Raw genomic sequence first — 17,066 nt, 5'->3', positions numbered from 1 at the left:
GAGCCTACTGGATTTCAATGAGATACACACCAAACAAAACCAGGAGCTCACTCTGGACAAGGGTCACCCCCCCAGTTTATCTCTGCCCCAATCCGAGTTTACTAGCCATTTTTGAACCTTGGTTATGCAACTGCCAAAAAAGGTTATAGGCAACAGCAGAATTTGAACACACATCCCCAAAGTGACTAGAACCCTAACCCAGTGCTTTATACCACTCAGACACACTACTGAACAGAAAACCTTTTATTTAAAGCTTTTCCAATGGTGACTAGTTTCCTTTCCTTCTCAGTTTTTTTCTAAGTATTGTGTCCTTAATAGGTTTCCAGGAATAGCTAGTCTTTTAGTGGATTTACTTTCCACAGCTCCTACTAATATGTAGTAGAATACAGACTGAAATCAAATATGCAAATGGCCAAAGTACCCTCTCCCCACCTGTTGTCTTCTGTTGTCTTCTGCTTCAGATAATGGTAGCCCCATTCTTGTAGTTTCCAAGGGCAAAATCAATGGTGTCAGCCTTGACTTACTTTTCCTGCCAAATCTTTAGCAAATTCTATCAGCTTTACATTTAAAATACAACTGGAACTTGACTACTACTTACCAACCCCATTCCCCCACCCCATCCCAAGTTACCATCATCTTTCACATCGATTGTTGAGATAGACATCTTCTTTCTACTCTCAACCCAGCAGTCATACTCATCTACTTAAAATCATAGCACTCTTCTGCTCAATATGACCTACAATTTCTTCTTCCCTCTTTGATCTGATCTTCTATTTGTCCCTTTCTTCACTCCACTCTAGCCACACTGGACTATTCACTCTTCCACTAACACACCAGTCATGCTCCTGTCTCAGGCCTTTGCTTTTGCCACAGAGGATGACTTGTTCTACATATTCTAAAAGTACTGGCTTCTCTGAGATTTTTTTTACAGAGCATATAGAAGAGATGGGACAGGGATACAGCTCTTAGACATCTGAGCTCTTTCCAGTGCTGCTACTCAGAAACCCCAGAGACTGTTATCAGCAGGAAGTAGGTCTCAGATCCAGGGACACCAACACATTAGAGATTTTCCAGGTCAGGAGAGAAAAAAATTATTTGAGTGCATCCATTTTCTCAAGTGTTTTTCAGGAAAGATCAGGATAGAGAAGAGGAGATGAGCAATGGGGGTTTTGTCCAAACTCAGCGGCCTAGGTGACTTGTATGGTTCCTTGTTGGGTCTGGGTTTGTTGCAATACTTGAGTCAAGTGTCGCTCTTTCTTCTGGCATCTTTCTTGGCTGTGGATCAACAAAATAAAGATATCTGTTGATAGAATACAATCATGAGATGTGGTTACTCAAAGGTTAGTGCATGGGAGCAGGAATGAAGGTGTGAATTCCAGTCCCACTGGGGCTTAGTTTGGGGGCTCTTGTGCAATGGGACTTTTTTCTTTTTTACCAGACTCAGATGGCTTCACTGGTAAATTCTATCAAATATTTAAGGAAGAAATAATACCAATTCTATGTAACCTATTCCCAAAAATTGAAAAGAAGGTGAAAATTCCCAACTCATTCTGAGGCCAACATTACTCTGGTATCAAAAGCAGATGAAGACACTACAGAAAAAGAAAACTCCAGACCAATATCTGTTGAGAACATAGACATTTTAGAAATATTAATAAAGTGTAAGAATTTGAATCCTACAATAAATAAAACAATAATAATACAAGAGGATCAAGTATGATTTTTACCAGAAAAATAAAGTGGATTTAATATTCAAAATCCCTTAGTGTAATTCATGATATTATTATAACATCACATTTTCATCATGATCATAAGAAAATCATATGATCATATCAACAGTAGTAGACAAAACCTTTGAAAAAAATTGACTTTCATTCCTGATACAAACTCCCAGCAAATTAGAAGAAAAGGGAACTTCCTATACATGATACAGGGTATCTATGAAAAATTCCAACTAATGTAATACTTGATGTTGAAAGAATTGATGCTTTTGTTCTAAAATTAAAAATAAGCAATGATATCCACTTTCACCCCCTTTATTCAACACTTTACTGGGGATTTTTGCACATTCAATATGTAAGAGAATGATATTAAAAACATCCAGGTGTAAAGAAAGGAGTAAAGCTGTCTTTTTTCCCCAGAAAGCATAAAAGTTTACATAGAAGAATCTATGAAACCCAACGAAAGCTTCTAGAACTAATAAGTGAGCTTAGCCAAGTTGCAGAATACAAGATTAATATGAAAAATTGTCATTCCATATGGTAGCAAAGAACAACCAGAAATTGATATTAAAAAAGCAGTTCAATTTACAAAATAATCAATAAACATGGAATAGTTGGGGATAAAATTTGTGCAAGACTTGTCCACTGAAAGAACACACTGAAGGAAATGAAAGAAAACCTAACAACATGCAGGACTACTTCAGGTTCATGAATGTGAAGACTCAATTAAAAAAAAAAAGACTCACTATTGTTAAGATATCATTTATCTCTAAATTGATTCATAAATTCAGTGCAATCATGATAAAAATTTAAACAGGGTTTTGGGTATTTTTTAAAGAAATGAACAAGCTGTTTCCAAAATTCTTATGGATATTCACAGATATAGCATACCCAAAACAACTTTGAAAAGAACAAAGTTGGAAGACTTGCTCTACTTGATTTCAAGGCTTTGTATAAAACTCTCATAATCAATAAATTTTAAAAATTGGCATCAGTATACTGAAAAAAAAAGACCTAATGAACAGAATAGGAATACAGAGAGAGAACCACACATACGTGGTCAAGTGATTTTTGACAAAGTTTCAAAGGCAATTCAATAGAGAAAGATAGCCTTTTCCACAAATGGTGTTAGAATTTTTAAAAAAAATTCCAATCCTACTTCACATCATATACAAAAAAAAAGTAATACATTTTGGATGGCTGAGAGGATTTTACTGGTATCTAATGAGTAAAATCCTGGGATGCTGCTAAATATCCTACAATACTCGGGGCACCTCCCCCACAGCAAAGAATCTTCTGGTTCAGGATGTCACTAAATGCAGAGGCTGACTAAGCAAACTTACTTCTTGCTGCCCTCGGGTCACCGGCCAAGTCAGCTTTCTTCACCACCTGAGGAAATGAACCCATAATCCCTTCCCAATGCCTTGAGGAAGGGACAATTCCTGGATTCAGACCTGGATGTGGTGGACGGGCGAGACCTGCAGAAAGGACCCTCCTCATATGCGGACAGAGCAGGAAGGACACTGCACTCAAAGACTACAAATTAATCCTGTCCCTTAGACGCGCAAACATTCTGACGTTGAACCCATCCTAAAACACTTTACAAGGTGAGATGGGAGTGAAGATGGAGGAGTCTTCCCTGCCTGGATCAAGACTGAGGGTCGAATCTTCTTTAACATTGTCACCCTGAACTCGCCTTGGTGATTCGTCTTGACTAACCCTCCTGCCTTTCTAGTCCTTTGGTGAAACCGGAGGAAAGGAGGAGCTGAAACAGTAAGAGAAAATTTCCTGTAGGAAACACAGTGGGAATGCAAGGGGCAGTCTTTTTGAGATGCCTGAATTTCTTCCTGTTGACTTTAAGCTCACTCACTTAAAGGTGAGGTGTCAACGCTACATGCCCCCTCACCTCACCCAGCACACCCTGCACTTCCAAGGCTTGGGGACTCTAATATTCCCTCTCTCTATGTCTTCTCAGCTCCCTAGCAAAAGCCAGGAGGTGAGCATATAAACCGTTGTCTGCATATCTGACTGAATTGTGAGATCTCTGTAGATAGGCTGAGTTATTCACCTACTGGTCCCATTCCCAATTTTATGGTATTGACCTAATGTACCAACAATGATTGCAGAGAAACAATGTTACCAGTGGTAGGACTTGAACCTAAGCCACCACAACTGGGGCCTAAATTCAGGCATCTTAGACCACTCAGCCACAGTACCCTAACACCATATTTCTTCTCTACCTTTCTTTGTCATTGGTCCTATTATTTCTTTATGGTTACTCTCTAGATCCTAGACCCGAAGCTTCCATTCCAGGCACAGCACCACAAAAAATTGCCCAGGAGAAATTTCTCTCCATTAGTGACCATCAGGAATTTTAAAGATTTTCATGAAAGTGACTTAAAAAGGAAATTTGGAGAAGCAGATTTGGCCCAATGGATAGGGCAACCACCTATGACATGGTGGAAGTCCAAGTTTCAAACCCAGGGCCTCCTGATCGGTGTGATGAGCTGGCTGAAGCTCAGTGCTGAAGCATACAAGGAGTGCCGGGCCAAGCAGGGGTGTCCCCCACATAGGGGGGCCCATGCACAGGGAGTGCACGCCATAAGAAGAGCCACCCAGGGCAAAAAAAGAGCAGCCTGCCCAGGAATGGTGCTGCACACAGGGAGAGCTGACACAGCAAGATGATGCAACAAAATGAGACACAGATTCCGGGTGTTGTTAGCAAGAATACAAGCGGACACAGAAGAACACATAGAGAATGGACACAGAGCAGACAATGGGGGACAGGGAAGGGGAGAGAAATAAATAAAAAATAAATCTTAAAAAAAAAAAGAAAGAAAGAAAATTTGTGTGATCATTTCAAGCATAAAATATGATTTTTAGAAGCTCAAAGTTTATATTACAGGAATGAAAAGATCATATTTCAAAAATTTTCAAATTTATTATTAACACTGTGTTTTAATTAGTGATTTTATTTTGTGTATTTGATTTTAGTATAACAATTTTATAATGTAAGGAAAATGTACTGTTCTTCCCAAGTGCAAGTTTCTACCTTCTCCAGGTTAGCCTACATGTAATACAAATATTATAATTTTCAATGTATGCCATGACATGAAAACAATTAAAATTTTGCATACGATATTTTTCTAACTCATTAGGTGTGTATCCCAGTGCTAGAAAAATGCCTGACATATAGTTGGCACTAAATAAATATTTATGGAATAAGTGAATAGTGAATAAATGCATAAATCAATGGGAGATTATTTCCTCAAATCCCATAAGTTTCAACATAAAAGTGAAGGGAAAGGGGATGGGAGAAAGAGTGCTAACTCTGAGATCCTTCACAGGATGGACGAAGAAACTCAATGCGGGTTTGAGGGTACAGGTTTAGGACCATGGTTCCCCGCAGTGTAGAAGGAGAATAATAGAGGGTTGGACTTTAGGGGTAGAGCAGTGGTTCTCAAGCTGTAGTTTAGATCATGTAAGAAATGAAAGTTAAAATTACTAACCTAGAGTACAGTAGTACTGTACTGGCATTTATATTTGCCAATGTAGTTCACATTTATCATAGATCTTTATTTCCTCATATGGCTTCAAGTTTCTGTGTAGTGTCCTTTCCATTATTTCTGCGGGGTCCCCTTTGGTATTTCATATAGGGCAGTTTTAGTGGTAAATGATGCCCTCAGCTTTTGTTTTTCTGGAAATGTCTTGATTTCTTCCTCATCTTTGAATGACAGTTTTGACAGGTATAGATATCTTAGTTGATAGATGTTTTTTTCTTTTGGCATTGCTTTCTGGCCTTAATGGTTTCTTTTTTTAAAAAAATAAATTTTATTGAAACATTAATAAAGCATACAATTCATCCAAAATGTACAATCAGAGGAGCTGATATAGCTCAATGGTTTGAATGCCTGCTTCCCATGTATAAGCTCCTGTGTTCAAACCCTGGTACTGCCTTACCCCAAAAGCAAAAAAACCCAGCTAACTGTTTTCCAAGTTAGACACTTAAACAACGTGCACAATCATTGATACTTGGCAAAATCACATAGTTATACATTCATCAATTCAATCATTATTAGAGCATATTCTCTTTTTTGTATTTTTAGACACCCCAGTTTATTTTGATGTATATCCAAATGAATGAGATTACATGTTGGAGTTGTAGACCCAAAGGGTTTTGGGAACGAAAGAGAGAGAAAAGGGGGAAGGAAACAAAGAACAAGAACGAGCGAGAGAGCTGGGCTCAGGGGGTCTGCGAGTAATAACTCCTCAGACAACTTTATTGTTTACAAGGGGCTCTCTATATACCCCAGTCTACATGACAACAAGCAGCAACACATAGCCTACATGACAACAAGCAGCAACATGCAGTTAACGATCAGCATTACCCATAGTCTAAAGAATTTTTAAAAATCTTATCTCAAGGTACAAAGTCTAAGTGTTCTATTCACTGCAAAAGGTTTGTGCTCATCTTTTCTTTCAGCCTTAAACAGCTTCATCCTGTTTGCCGGGAGCTCTTAATTACTGCATTCCTTAGGTTGCAAGCTAGCCATGGAGACAGCACGTCTCTCCTTGTGAGGCCACTGTGCCTCAGTTTCCAACAATTAGTTATCTCAAAGTACACAGAAATTGCTTAGCTATTCCCATAAATGGAACACTAATAAAATACCTAACATAATTTAAGGATTTCAACATAATAAACTATTTTTTTCCATCTAAGTCAATATATATTTGACTTTGGGTTATATGTGTATATTAAAACAAATCCTTTTGTCAAAGTGAACAAAAGATAAAATAGCATTCAGTATCCTTTCTGGATATAATTAAAATTTCAGAGGCAAAGTGGTCTAAATGGGAGCAAAGGGGGGCTTTCTTATGACATAGACTAAACACAAAAATTAAAAATAATCAAAAATGCCAAAGGTTAATTCCATAAATCACTCTCTCCTATCTTTTTAACATATAAATGTGCAGTGTAGGTGTGTGTGAATTAGAATACTTCCAATCAAGATTGTGAACTCCTCTGACTAGGGCAATGTAATTCAATAAAATACCCTGGGTTAAAGAGAAGTAGTATAGTTGAATAGAGGACATCTGTCCATCAAGTTATTCATATCAATTTACTGAAGAAGTAGAGTATTTAAGTTTTTCAGTGGGCTCAGATATTGTCTTAGGACTTTTAGTGATGCTTTATTCCATTATTTGTTAAGCTCATAACTCAGCATATTAGAGTGCTAGCTGTCACTGGATTAGTACCTTAAGGCTAAACACCAGAAAGAAATTATTGGGTTACAAGACACACAAGACATTATATTTTGTGGTTCCACTCCCTGCTTTTTCCATCATTTTTCTAATCGGCACAAGATAAGAGGTCCAATGGGTTTAAAAACATTTAATGCAACCCATACTGTCAATGAAAGATTTTTAATTCTTCTGCCAAACACAACACTGATTTCCAAAACAATTATTTAAGATGAGAAATTTTAAGTCAATTAAAAAAAAAAACTAGTGTGGCCTTGAGCTGTGAAGCGTTAAGACACTGATTGAAAAATGTTAGAACATCACTGAAAGAAGTTAATCGTTTCAGCTTTCATCAATGAATAGCTGCAGCTTTACTGTGACTTCTCCAAAAATGCTTTGCAAGATCTAATACACTGCTGGTATAGAGTCTCAAAGTTGGAGTCATTCCCATAAAAGGGATCTTCAATAGTAAGTTGTTTTTGTGGATCATAGCGTCCAAGTAGATCAATTTGAACTTGCCAGTTTTTAACTTGATTATCTTTATTGATTGTTTTCATCCATGCATAGTATATAATTAAATCGGGCAGAGTCTTCTGTGATTACCTGCTGGGAAACATGACTCAGCAATACCATGCTTCTTCATGCAATTTTGCCCGCAATAACCATGAGGGTTTCCTATCTTATACATGGATGTGGCAACACTGCTGAACTTCCAATTTTCTGAAATGTTTTGATCACATACAAGTTTTCTCTGAACTTCATCTGCAATGGGTGATCAATAAATGTTACCCAGACATACAAAAAGTAGTGACTTGGAAGCCTGCTCTGCATCTTAGACTCAAAGAGTGACACAAGAGTGCTAGAGCATTTTCATTGTTCCAATTAAAAAAAAAAAAAAGAGACAAACATAGACCCAGAGAGGCACATTTGGCTCACCTGATACAGGCATCCCTACTGAGGTGAGGAGCCCCCGCTTCTCTAGTCAGGGGGCTCAGGGTGGGGAGGCGCAGGCGTGAGAGGACGCACAGTGACTCGAAGGACAACTGCGGAGATGAGGCGGATGGCGCAGGTCTACTTTACTGAGGAAGTACAAGCAGTTTTATAGAGTATGAAGAGAGGGGATTGGTGGAGGGTGATTGGGTTCTGATAGGCTAGATTAGCTGATGTTACCTTATAAGGGCATAGAAGCAGAGCTTGTCTACTAGGCTGGTCAGTAGTTACTAGGGAGAGCTTAAATTTGAGAGGGCTGAGCTGGATAGCTCACTGATAGGTGGAAGAGAGCAGGCGTGTCTTTACGAGGTAGGAGGCCCTGAGATTGGCCCAAACGGAGGTGGTGCGAGGGGGCTTGCGTGAGTTTCCCCTGCGGGGAGGCGTAGGTGCATACCTCGTCCCCAGGGGCCAACCAAGGGAGGAATATTTCGTGCCTCAGACCTCGGAGGCGGCCAGTTCTGAGAGCCAAACTTTTGCATGCTTGCCCTCACCCTACCACATGGGAGATCCAGAATTAAACCCAGGGCCTACTGAGCGATGTGATGAGCTGGCCCATGAGCAATACGGATGCCCACAATTAGTGCGGTGCCATGCTCCTTAACATAGGGGAGACCCACACGACAGGAAAGCAACCATAAGGAGAGAGGACACACCCCAAAAAAAATGCGTAGTATTCCCAGCAATGGTCAAACACACAGAGCTGAAGCAACAAAAAAGTTTCCCATTAAACCTGACAGGAAACCAAGCTGACACAAAAGAAAACACAGCAAATAGACAGAGAGAAAACAACTGGGCAGGGGAGGGCTGAGAAATCCAGGCCAAATAAAGGAAAGGAAACAAAACCAAGGGGAGCGTGGAGAGTGGTTGTGGGCGAGCGGCAGGAGGGAGCGGGTGGGGTTTGCGAGGGGCAGGTGGGTTTCCGCAGGCGTCACTGGCCTCCTCCGCAAGGAAGGGAGAGGGAGCGAAGGGCTGTGTGCCCCTGGTGGCGGGGCTGGCGGCTTGGGCCTGTCCCAGGCAGCAGAGGGCCCTGGGCTCCGGCCTGGGCTCGGGGTCGGGGGGGTGGTCCCAGGCAGCCAGGAGCGGTTGGTGCGCGGCGGGGTGGGGCGGGGGGGGGGGGGGTCGACGGCAGAGGGGCGTGGGTGCGGTGCGGGCCACAGGGTGGCCGCCGGTGGCGGGCAGGGTTGTTTGTTCAAAAGACTCAGGCACTTCCTTCGAGCCGGAATCGAACCAGCGACCTAAGGATGTCCGAACTTGCGCAGTCTACAGTCCTCCGCTCTACCAGCTGAGCTATCGAAGGGTGCGAGGTGCCCGAGCTGGAGAGTCTTCTTTGGCCCAAAGGACGCGGGCCTCGGCACCCGCCCTGGCTGGCTTGGCAGCCAGCTGGCCGAGTCGCCGCCCGCGCCTCGGCCCCGCCCCGCCCCGCCCCCACTCCCACCACACCACGCCACCACACCCGCGCGCCCCGCTCCTTTCTCCCCGGCCTCGCCGGCCGCCCCAGCTGGCTGGCTCGCCGAGCCTGGCCGCCGCCGCCGCCGCCAACTCTCTGGGCCGCGGTGCTGCCGGGGCCCGGGTCCGGTGGGGCGGGCTGGGCGGTCGCCTCGGCGCCCCTGCGCACGTGCCTGCGGGCTTCGAGGGCCACGCCCACCTCCGCAGCCCCTGGAGGCCCGCGCTCAGGCTAGAGGCGGCCAAAGCCGGCAGCACCCGCGCCGCAGGGCCGTGCAGGCCTTGCAGCACGCACTTTCGGGAGCTGTGCGCCCGCCGTGGCGGGGAGCTTGGGTCGGGGGAGCTCCGGTCGGGGGAGCCAGAACTGGGCTGGCCTAGCAGGGCGCGGCGCCTGGGAAGCCCTTGCGGGCAGCGGAGACACCCAGAGGGCCGCCGCCTCTCGGAGCCGCGGAGCCCGCGAGCCCCCGGAGCCGCGCTGCCCTGTAAGGCCTGGCCGGGCCCCGCCTTCCTACCCGCCCCGGCTCAGGCTCGGGCTTTCGGCACACACAAGCTTGTCCCAGCAAGGGCGGGGTCACGGAGCTCAGGGTCCAGAGGGAGCTCATGCCCCCCAGCCCCCACAGCCCCCCGCCCCCGCCCCCGCGTCCCGCTTGCCCAGTTCCTCGTGGCCCGGGAGCTCGCGTGCGTTGTGCGCGCCCGTCGCTGTCTTCCTCTGGAAGCGCTTCCTCCCGCTGCTGGCCAGAGGCAGCCGACTGCCCCGGGGCCCATTGGCGTGGGGTTCAACGCAGAGGTGCCCGACGGGCGCGGGGACGGGGTGGGGCGGGTGGGGGGAGGCATCGAGAAGGCACGTGCCTCTTTCGGACTCCTCGCCCTGGACCCCTGACTGGGGGCCAAGTTTCACATCCCTTCTGACTTGGGGGACGGCCGGGCAGCTCTGGGCCGCTCTCCGCCTACCAAACGCCTCCAGGGGCGCGGTCTTCTTGGTCTGAGACTGCGGCCCAAAGACACCGCGCTGCCCACTGCTGGGGGCCACCCCGCACCGCGGCCGGTCTCGCTCGCACCCCTCGCCCCCGCGGTCCCTCACGCCCCAGCCACCGGGGGCCGAGCCTGGCCACCGGGCTGCGTTCTGCCGCTCCCGGCTAGCCCCCTGGCCCAAGTCCGCCAGGGCCCCCGAGCACCAAAGCCCTCTGGCGAGGTGGCCACCGGCTCCGGGGCAACGGCCAGGCCAGCCCAGGCTACCCTCTGTGTCCCGGCGCGCTGCTATCCTTAGACACGCACCTGGCAGGCGGCAGCGCCTGTGGCTGCCGAGCGTCCCACCCGGGCCGCCACCCCTCTCTGCGCCCGCCAAGGTTTTCTTCCTGCTCCACCGCAGACTCGGGAGGCTGCGGCTCAGCCCACCTGCTCAGGAGGGCGCTGGAGAGCAAGCCGTAGGAGGGGAGGCCGAGGTACGCCACCCACGACTCAGGCAGCTTGCCACGGGCCGCGGAACGCGTGGGAAGCGCCCTCGCCGGTGTGGGTGATCGGCAAAGGGGTGCGCCTCAGAGGGCCCCAGGCCCACCCCGGGACCAGCCTCCGCCGCCCCCACGGCCTCGCCAAGATCTTCTCCATCTGTCCGAGGAGTTCCTCCAGTCGTCTTCACTCGAGGGCCACGCCTGAGAGAAAACGTCCTCCCACGGGCCTTCTTTCCTGAGCCCCGAGCCCGCGGGGCAGGTGCCCAAGCCACGGCCGGCGCACCCCAATCCCCAGCGCCCCTCTCCAGGCCTCCTCCTGCTCCCGACTCCTTGACTCCTTGAGCCTGCCCCTGGGGCGCCCTGCAGCGCCGACGCGCTCCAGCCTGGCCGGGAGAGTTGAGAGCCCATGGAGTCGGCCTGTCAAAGGGCCTTCCAGAGAGGAGAACGGGCGGCGCGGTGCTTCCCGCGCGCCGGCGCGCCGGCCGCCTCCACCGCGCTCTCCTCTCAGGCCCTCCCGGTGGCGTCTTCCCAGGCGCAGCCTCCAGGGCCTCTGAGCGAGCAGCGCCCTCCTCGCCTTGACCCCGAATCCTTCTTGCTGTGGTGGCCGCAAGGCGCAGTGGCGTCAGCCCCGACGCGAGAGAGCGCTGAGGATTCCCTGCTGGCCAGGCAGGGCCCGAAGCTCGGGGTCGGCCAGAGGCAGACAGGGCACACCCGCCAACGGGAGCCTGCGGGACACCACCGCGGCCGGCCTGCTCGCACTGACAGGGCCCTGGCGAGGCTACACGGAAAACAGTCCCCTGGGGCTCGTGGGCTTCCCGCGAGTCCTGGGGCCGATCCTCCGTCCGCTGCCAGGCATCCCTCCTGCCAAGGGCGAGCCAGGCCTGAGACTCCTCAGGGTGCCAGGGCGGTCGCACCAGCCACGAAGTGAGCGAGAAGGGAGCGAGCGCTGTCCCTTTCCTTGGGCCAAAGGGAACGCGGGGAAGACCTTGAGGTGGGGGCAGCGGAGGGGTGGCGGCAGGGAGCTAGAGAAGAGACACAGAGAGGGAGAGGAGAAAAGGGGAGGGGTGGAGAGGGGAGGGGAGGGGAAAGGAGGACAGGAGCCTGGGGAGGCGGGGGGGGGGGGGGGGCGGGGGGCGGGGCGGGGGAAGTGGAGAGAAGAAGGGGAGGGGAGGGGAGAGGTGGGGAGGGCAGGGAGGGCGGGGGAGGCAGGTTCGGAACGGGAGAGGAGGCAGGGGACAGGAGGGCAGGGGCCGGCCGGGAGGTGTGGGCAGGGAGGGCAAGGGAGGGCGATGGGTGGGTGAGGGCCCGGCAAGGGGAGGGAAGGCAGAGCGTCGGCAGGGAAGGGAGGCAGACGGGAGGGAAAGGAAGGGAGCGGAGTGGAAGGGAAGGGAAGGCAAGGCACAGGGCACGATGGCAAGGGACAGGAAAGGAGAGGAGCGGACGGGAACGGGCAGGTGGGGAGGAGAAGCAAAGGGTCGGGCCGGGAAGGGCAGGGACACGAGGGGCTCGTGGGAGGGCAGGCGTGGAGACAGGGAGCCAAAGAGCCTGGGCCACCACGGGGCTAGGGCACACAGAGAGCTAGAGAAAGCCAGTGAACGGTCGAGTGTCCTGAAGAACGGCATGGAGCTGAGTGGGCAGGGCGAGGCTGACCCTTTGGGCGAGTGTCCCGGACAGCAGCAGCGCCGGCAGCCGACTTGGCCCCGGGGAGGACAGCGCTCTGTCGGAGGCGGCGGGCCTCCCGGGCAGAAGCGGGATTCCAAGCGGAGCGCGGACTGACGAGAAACCAAGCGGACCCAGGAGAACACACAGCGAGTGGACAGGGAGAGCAGACAGCCGGGCGGGGGAGGGCGGGGGAGGGCGGGGGAGGGCGGAGAAATCCAGGCCAAATAAAGGAAAGGAAACAAAACCAAGGGGAGCGTGGAGAGTGGTTGTGGGCGAGCGGCAGGAGGGAGCGGGTGGGGTTTGCGAGGGGCAGGTGGGTTTCCGCAGGCGTCACTGGCCTCCTCCGCAAGGAAGGGAGAGGGAGCGAAGGGCTGTGTGCCCCTGGTGGCGGGGCTGGCGGCTTGGGCCTGTCCCAGGCAGCAGAGGGCCCTGGGCTCCGGCCTGGGCTCGGGGTCGGGGGGGTGGTCCCAGGCAGCCAGGAGCGGTTGGTGCGCGGCGGGGTGGGGCGGGGGGGGGGGGGGCGACGGCAGAGGGGCGTGGGTGCGGTGCGGGCCGCAGGGTGGCCGCCGGTGGCGGGCAGGGTTGTTTGTTCAAAAGACTCAGGCACTTCCTTCGAGCCGGAATCGAACCAGCGACCTAAGGATGTCCGAACTTGCGCAGTCTACAGTCCTCCGCTCTACCAGCTGAGCTATCGAAGGGTGCGAGGTGCCCGAGCTGGAGAGTCTTCTTTGGCCCAAAGGACGCGGGCCTCGGCACCCGCCCTGGCTGGCTTGGCAGCCAGCTGGCCGAGTCGCCGCCCGCGCCTCGGCCCCGCCCCGCCCCTCCCCCACTCCCACCACACCACGCCACCACACCCGCGCGCCCCGCTCCTTTCTCCCCGGCCTCGCCGGCCGCCCCAGCTGGCTGGCTCGCCGAGCCTGGCCGCCGCCGCCGCCGCCAACTCTCTGGGCCGCGGTGCTGCCGGGGCCCGGGTCCGGTGGGGCGGGCTGGGCGGTCGCCTCGGCGCCCCTGCGCACGTGCCTGCGGGCTTCGAGGGCCACGCCCACCTCCGCAGCCCCTGGAGGCCCGCGCTCAGGCTAGAGGCGGCCAAAGCCGGCAGCACCCGCGCCGCAGGGCCGTGCAGGCCTTGCAGCACGCACTTTCGGGAGCTGTGCGCCCGCCGTGGCGGGGAGCTTGGGTCGGGGGAGCTCCGGTCGGGGGAGCCAGAACTGGGCTGGCCTAGCAGGGCGCGGCGCCTGGGAAGCCCTTGCGGGCAGCGGAGACACCCAGAGGGCCGCCGCCTCTCGGAGCCGCGGAGCCCGCGAGCCCCCGGAGCCGCGCTGCCCTGTAAGGCCTGGCCGGGCCCCGCCTTCCTACCCGCCCCGGCTCAGGCTCGGGCTTTCGGCACACACAAGCTTGTCCCAGCAAGGGCGGGGTCACGGAGCTCAGGGTCCAGAGGGAGCTCATGCCCCCCAGCCCCCACAGCCCCCCGCCCCCGCCCCCGCGTCCCGCTTGCCCAGTTCCTCGTGGCCCGGGAGCTCGCGTGCGTTGTGCGCGCCCGTCGCTGTCTTCCTCTGGAAGCGCTTCCTCCCGCTGCTGGCCAGAGGCAGCCGACTGCCCCGGGGCCCATTGGCGTGGGGTTCAACGCAGAGGTGCCCGACGGGCGCGGGGACGGGGTGGGGCGGGTGGGGGGAGGCATCGAGAAGGCACGTGCCTCTTTCGGACTCCTCGCCCTGGACCCCTGACTGGGGGCCAAGTTTCACATCCCTTCTGACTTGGGGGACGGCCGGGCAGCTCTGGGCCGCTCTCCGCCTACCAAACGCCTCCAGGGGCGCGGTCTTCTTGGTCTGAGACTGCGGCCCAAAGACACCGCGCTGCCCACTGCTGGGGGCCACCCCGCACCGCGGCCGGTCTCGCTCGCACCCCTCGCCCCCGCGGTCCCTCACGCCCCAGCCACCGGGGGCCGAGCCTGGCCACCGGGCTGCGTTCTGCCGCTCCCGGCTAGCCCCCTGGCCCAAGTCCGCCAGGGCCCCCGAGCACCAAAGCCCTCTGGCGAGGTGGCCACCGGCTCCGGGGCAACGGCCAGGCCAGCCCAGGCTACCCTCTGTGTCCCGGCGCGCTGCTATCCTTAGACACGCACCTGGCAGGCGGCAGCGCCTGTGGCTGCCGAGCGTCCCACCCGGGCCGCCACCCCTCTCTGCGCCCGCCAAGGTTTTCTTCCTGCTCCACCGCAGACTCGGGAGGCTGCGGCTCAGCCCACCTGCTCAGGAGGGCGCTGGAGAGCAAGCCGTAGGAGGGGAGGCCGAGGTACGCCACCCACGACTCAGGCAGCTTGCCACGGGCCGCGGAACGCGTGGGAAGCGCCCTCGCCGGTGTGGGTGATCGGCAAAGGGGTGCGCCTCAGAGGGCCCCAGGCCCACCCCGGGACCAGCCTCCGCCGCCCCCACGGCCTCGCCAAGATCTTCTCCATCTGTCCGAGGAGTTCCTCCAGTCGTCTTCACTCGAGGGCCACGCCTGAGAGAAAACGTCCTCCCACGGGCCTTCTTTCCTGAGCCCCGAGCCCGCGGGGCAGGTGCCCAAGCCACGGCCGGCGCACCCCAATCCCCAGCGCCCCTCTCCAGGCCTCCTCCTGCTCCCGACTCCTTGACTCCTTGAGCCTGCCCCTGGGGCGCCCTGCAGCGCCGACGCGCTCCAGCCTGGCCGGGAGAGTTGAGAGCCCATGGAGTCGGCCTGTCAAAGGGCCTTCCAGAGAGGAGAACGGGCGGCGCGGTGCTTCCCGCGCGCCGGCGCGCCGGCCGCCTCCACCGCGCTCTCCTCTCAGGCCCTCCCGGTGGCGTCTTCCCAGGCGCAGCCTCCAGGGCCTCTGAGCGAGCAGCGCCCTCCTCGCCTTGACCCCGAATCCTTCTTGCTGTGGTGGCCGCAAGGCGCAGTGGCGTCAGCCCCGACGCGAGAGAGCGCTGAGGATTCCCTGCTGGCCAGGCAGGGCCCGAAGCTCGGGGTCGGCCAGAGGCAGACAGGGCACACCCGCCAACGGGAGCCTGCGGGACACCACCGCGGCCGGCCTGCTCGCACTGACAGGGCCCTGGCGAGGCTACACGGAAAACAGTCCCCTGGGGCTCGTGGGCTTCCCGCGAGTCCTGGGGCCGATCCTCCGTCCGCTGCCAGGCATCCCTCCTGCCAAGGGCGAGCCAGGCCTGAGACTCCTCAGGGTGCCAGGGCGGTCGCACCAGCCACGAAGTGAGCGAGAAGGGAGCGAGCGCTGTCCCTTTCCTTGGGCCAAAGGGAACGCGGGGAAGACCTTGAGGTGGGGGCAGCGGAGGGGTGGCGGCAGGGAGCTAGAGAAGAGACACAGAGAGGGAGAGGAGAAAAGGGGAGGGGTGGAGAGGGGAGGGGAGGGGAAAGGAGGACAGGAGCCTGGGGAGGCGGGGGGGGGGGGGGGCGGGGGGCGGGGCGGGGGAAGTGGAGAGAAGAAGGGGAGGGGAGGGGAGAGGTGGGGAGGGCAGGGAGGGCGGGGGAGGCAGGTTCGGAACGGGAGAGGAGGCAGGGGACAGGAGGGCAGGGGCCGGCCGGGAGGTGTGGGCAGGGAGGGCAAGGGAGGGCGATGGGTGGGTGAGGGCCCGGCAAGGGGAGGGAAGGCAGAGCGTCGGCAGGGAAGGGAGGCAGACGGGAGGGAAAGGAAGGGAGCGGAGTGGAAGGGAAGGGAAGGCAAGGCACAGGGCACGATGGCAAGGACAGGAAAGGAGAGGAGCGGACGGGAACGGGCAGGTGGGGAGGAGAAGCAAAGGGTCGGGCCGGGAAGGGCAGGGACACGAGGGGCTCGTGGGAGGGCAGGCGTGGAGACAGGGAGCCAAAGAGCCTGGGCCACCACGGGGCTAGGGCACACAGAGAGCTAGAGAAAGCCAGTGAACGGTCGAGTGTCCTGAAGAACGGCATGGAGCTGAGTGGGCAGGGCGAGGCTGACCCTTTGGGCGAGTGTCCCGGACAGCAGCAGCGCCGGCAGCCGACTTGGCCCCGGGGAGGACAGCGCTCTGTCGGAGGCGGCGGGCCTCCCGGGCAGAAGCGGGATTCCAAGCGGAGCGCGGACTGACGAGAAACCAAGCGGACCCAGGAGAACACACAGCGAGTGGACAGGGAGAGCAGACAGCCGGGCGGGGGAGGGCGGGGGAGGGCGGGGGAGGGCGGAGAAATCCAGGCCAAATAAAGGAAAGGAAACAAAACCAAGGGGAGCGTGGAGAGTGGTTGTGGGCGAGCGGCAGGAGGGAGCGGGTGGGGTTTGCGAGGGGCAGGTGGGTTTCCGCAGGCGTCACTGGCCTCCTCCGCAAGGAAGGGAGAGGGAGCGAAGGGCTGTGTGCCCCTGGTGGCGGGGCTGGCGGCTTGGGCCTGTCCCAGGCAGCAGAGGGCCCTGGGCTCCGGCCTGGGCTCGGGGTCGGGGGGGTGGTCCCAGGCAGCCAGGAGCGGTTGGTGCGCGGCGGGGTGGGGCGGGGGGGGGGGGGGTCGACGGCAGAGGGGCGTGGGTGCGGTGCGGGCCACAGGGTGGCCGCCGGTGGCGGGCAGGGTTGTTTGTTCAAAAGACTCAGGCACT

General features: G+C 55.2%; 1 long non-coding RNA gene and 2 other non-coding genes across 3 annotated transcripts; all 3 read right to left on the bottom strand.

The window, feature by feature from the left end:
- Window positions 1-228: 228 nt before the first annotated feature.
- LOC131275970 (uncharacterized) lies at window positions 229-8,023 on the bottom strand. The gene is made up of 2 exons (XR_009183441.1): window positions 7,899-8,023; window positions 229-1,275 (listed from the first exon to the last, which is right to left on the bottom strand). It is a non-coding gene; the product is annotated as an uncharacterized lncRNA (long non-coding RNA).
- Window positions 8,024-9,159: 1,136 nt separating this feature from the next.
- TRNAY-GUA (transfer RNA tyrosine (anticodon GUA)) lies at window positions 9,160-9,249 on the bottom strand. The gene is given in 2 exon segments: window positions 9,160-9,195; window positions 9,213-9,249. It is a non-coding gene; the product is annotated as a tRNA-Tyr (tRNA).
- Window positions 9,250-13,113: 3,864 nt separating this feature from the next.
- Window positions 13,114-13,203, bottom strand: TRNAY-GUA (transfer RNA tyrosine (anticodon GUA)). Its single transcript is given in 2 exon segments — window positions 13,114-13,149; window positions 13,167-13,203. It is a non-coding gene; the product is annotated as a tRNA-Tyr (tRNA).
- Between the last annotated feature and the right edge of the window lie 3,863 nt (window positions 13,204-17,066).

The sequence above is a fragment of the Dasypus novemcinctus genome, chromosome 3 (genome assembly GCF_030445035.2).
Source record: "Dasypus novemcinctus isolate mDasNov1 chromosome 3, mDasNov1.1.hap2, whole genome shotgun sequence".
In the NCBI taxonomy this organism is placed as follows: Eukaryota; Metazoa; Chordata; class Mammalia; order Cingulata; family Dasypodidae; genus Dasypus; species Dasypus novemcinctus.
This window is presented reverse-complemented; position numbering and strand designations above follow the sequence as displayed.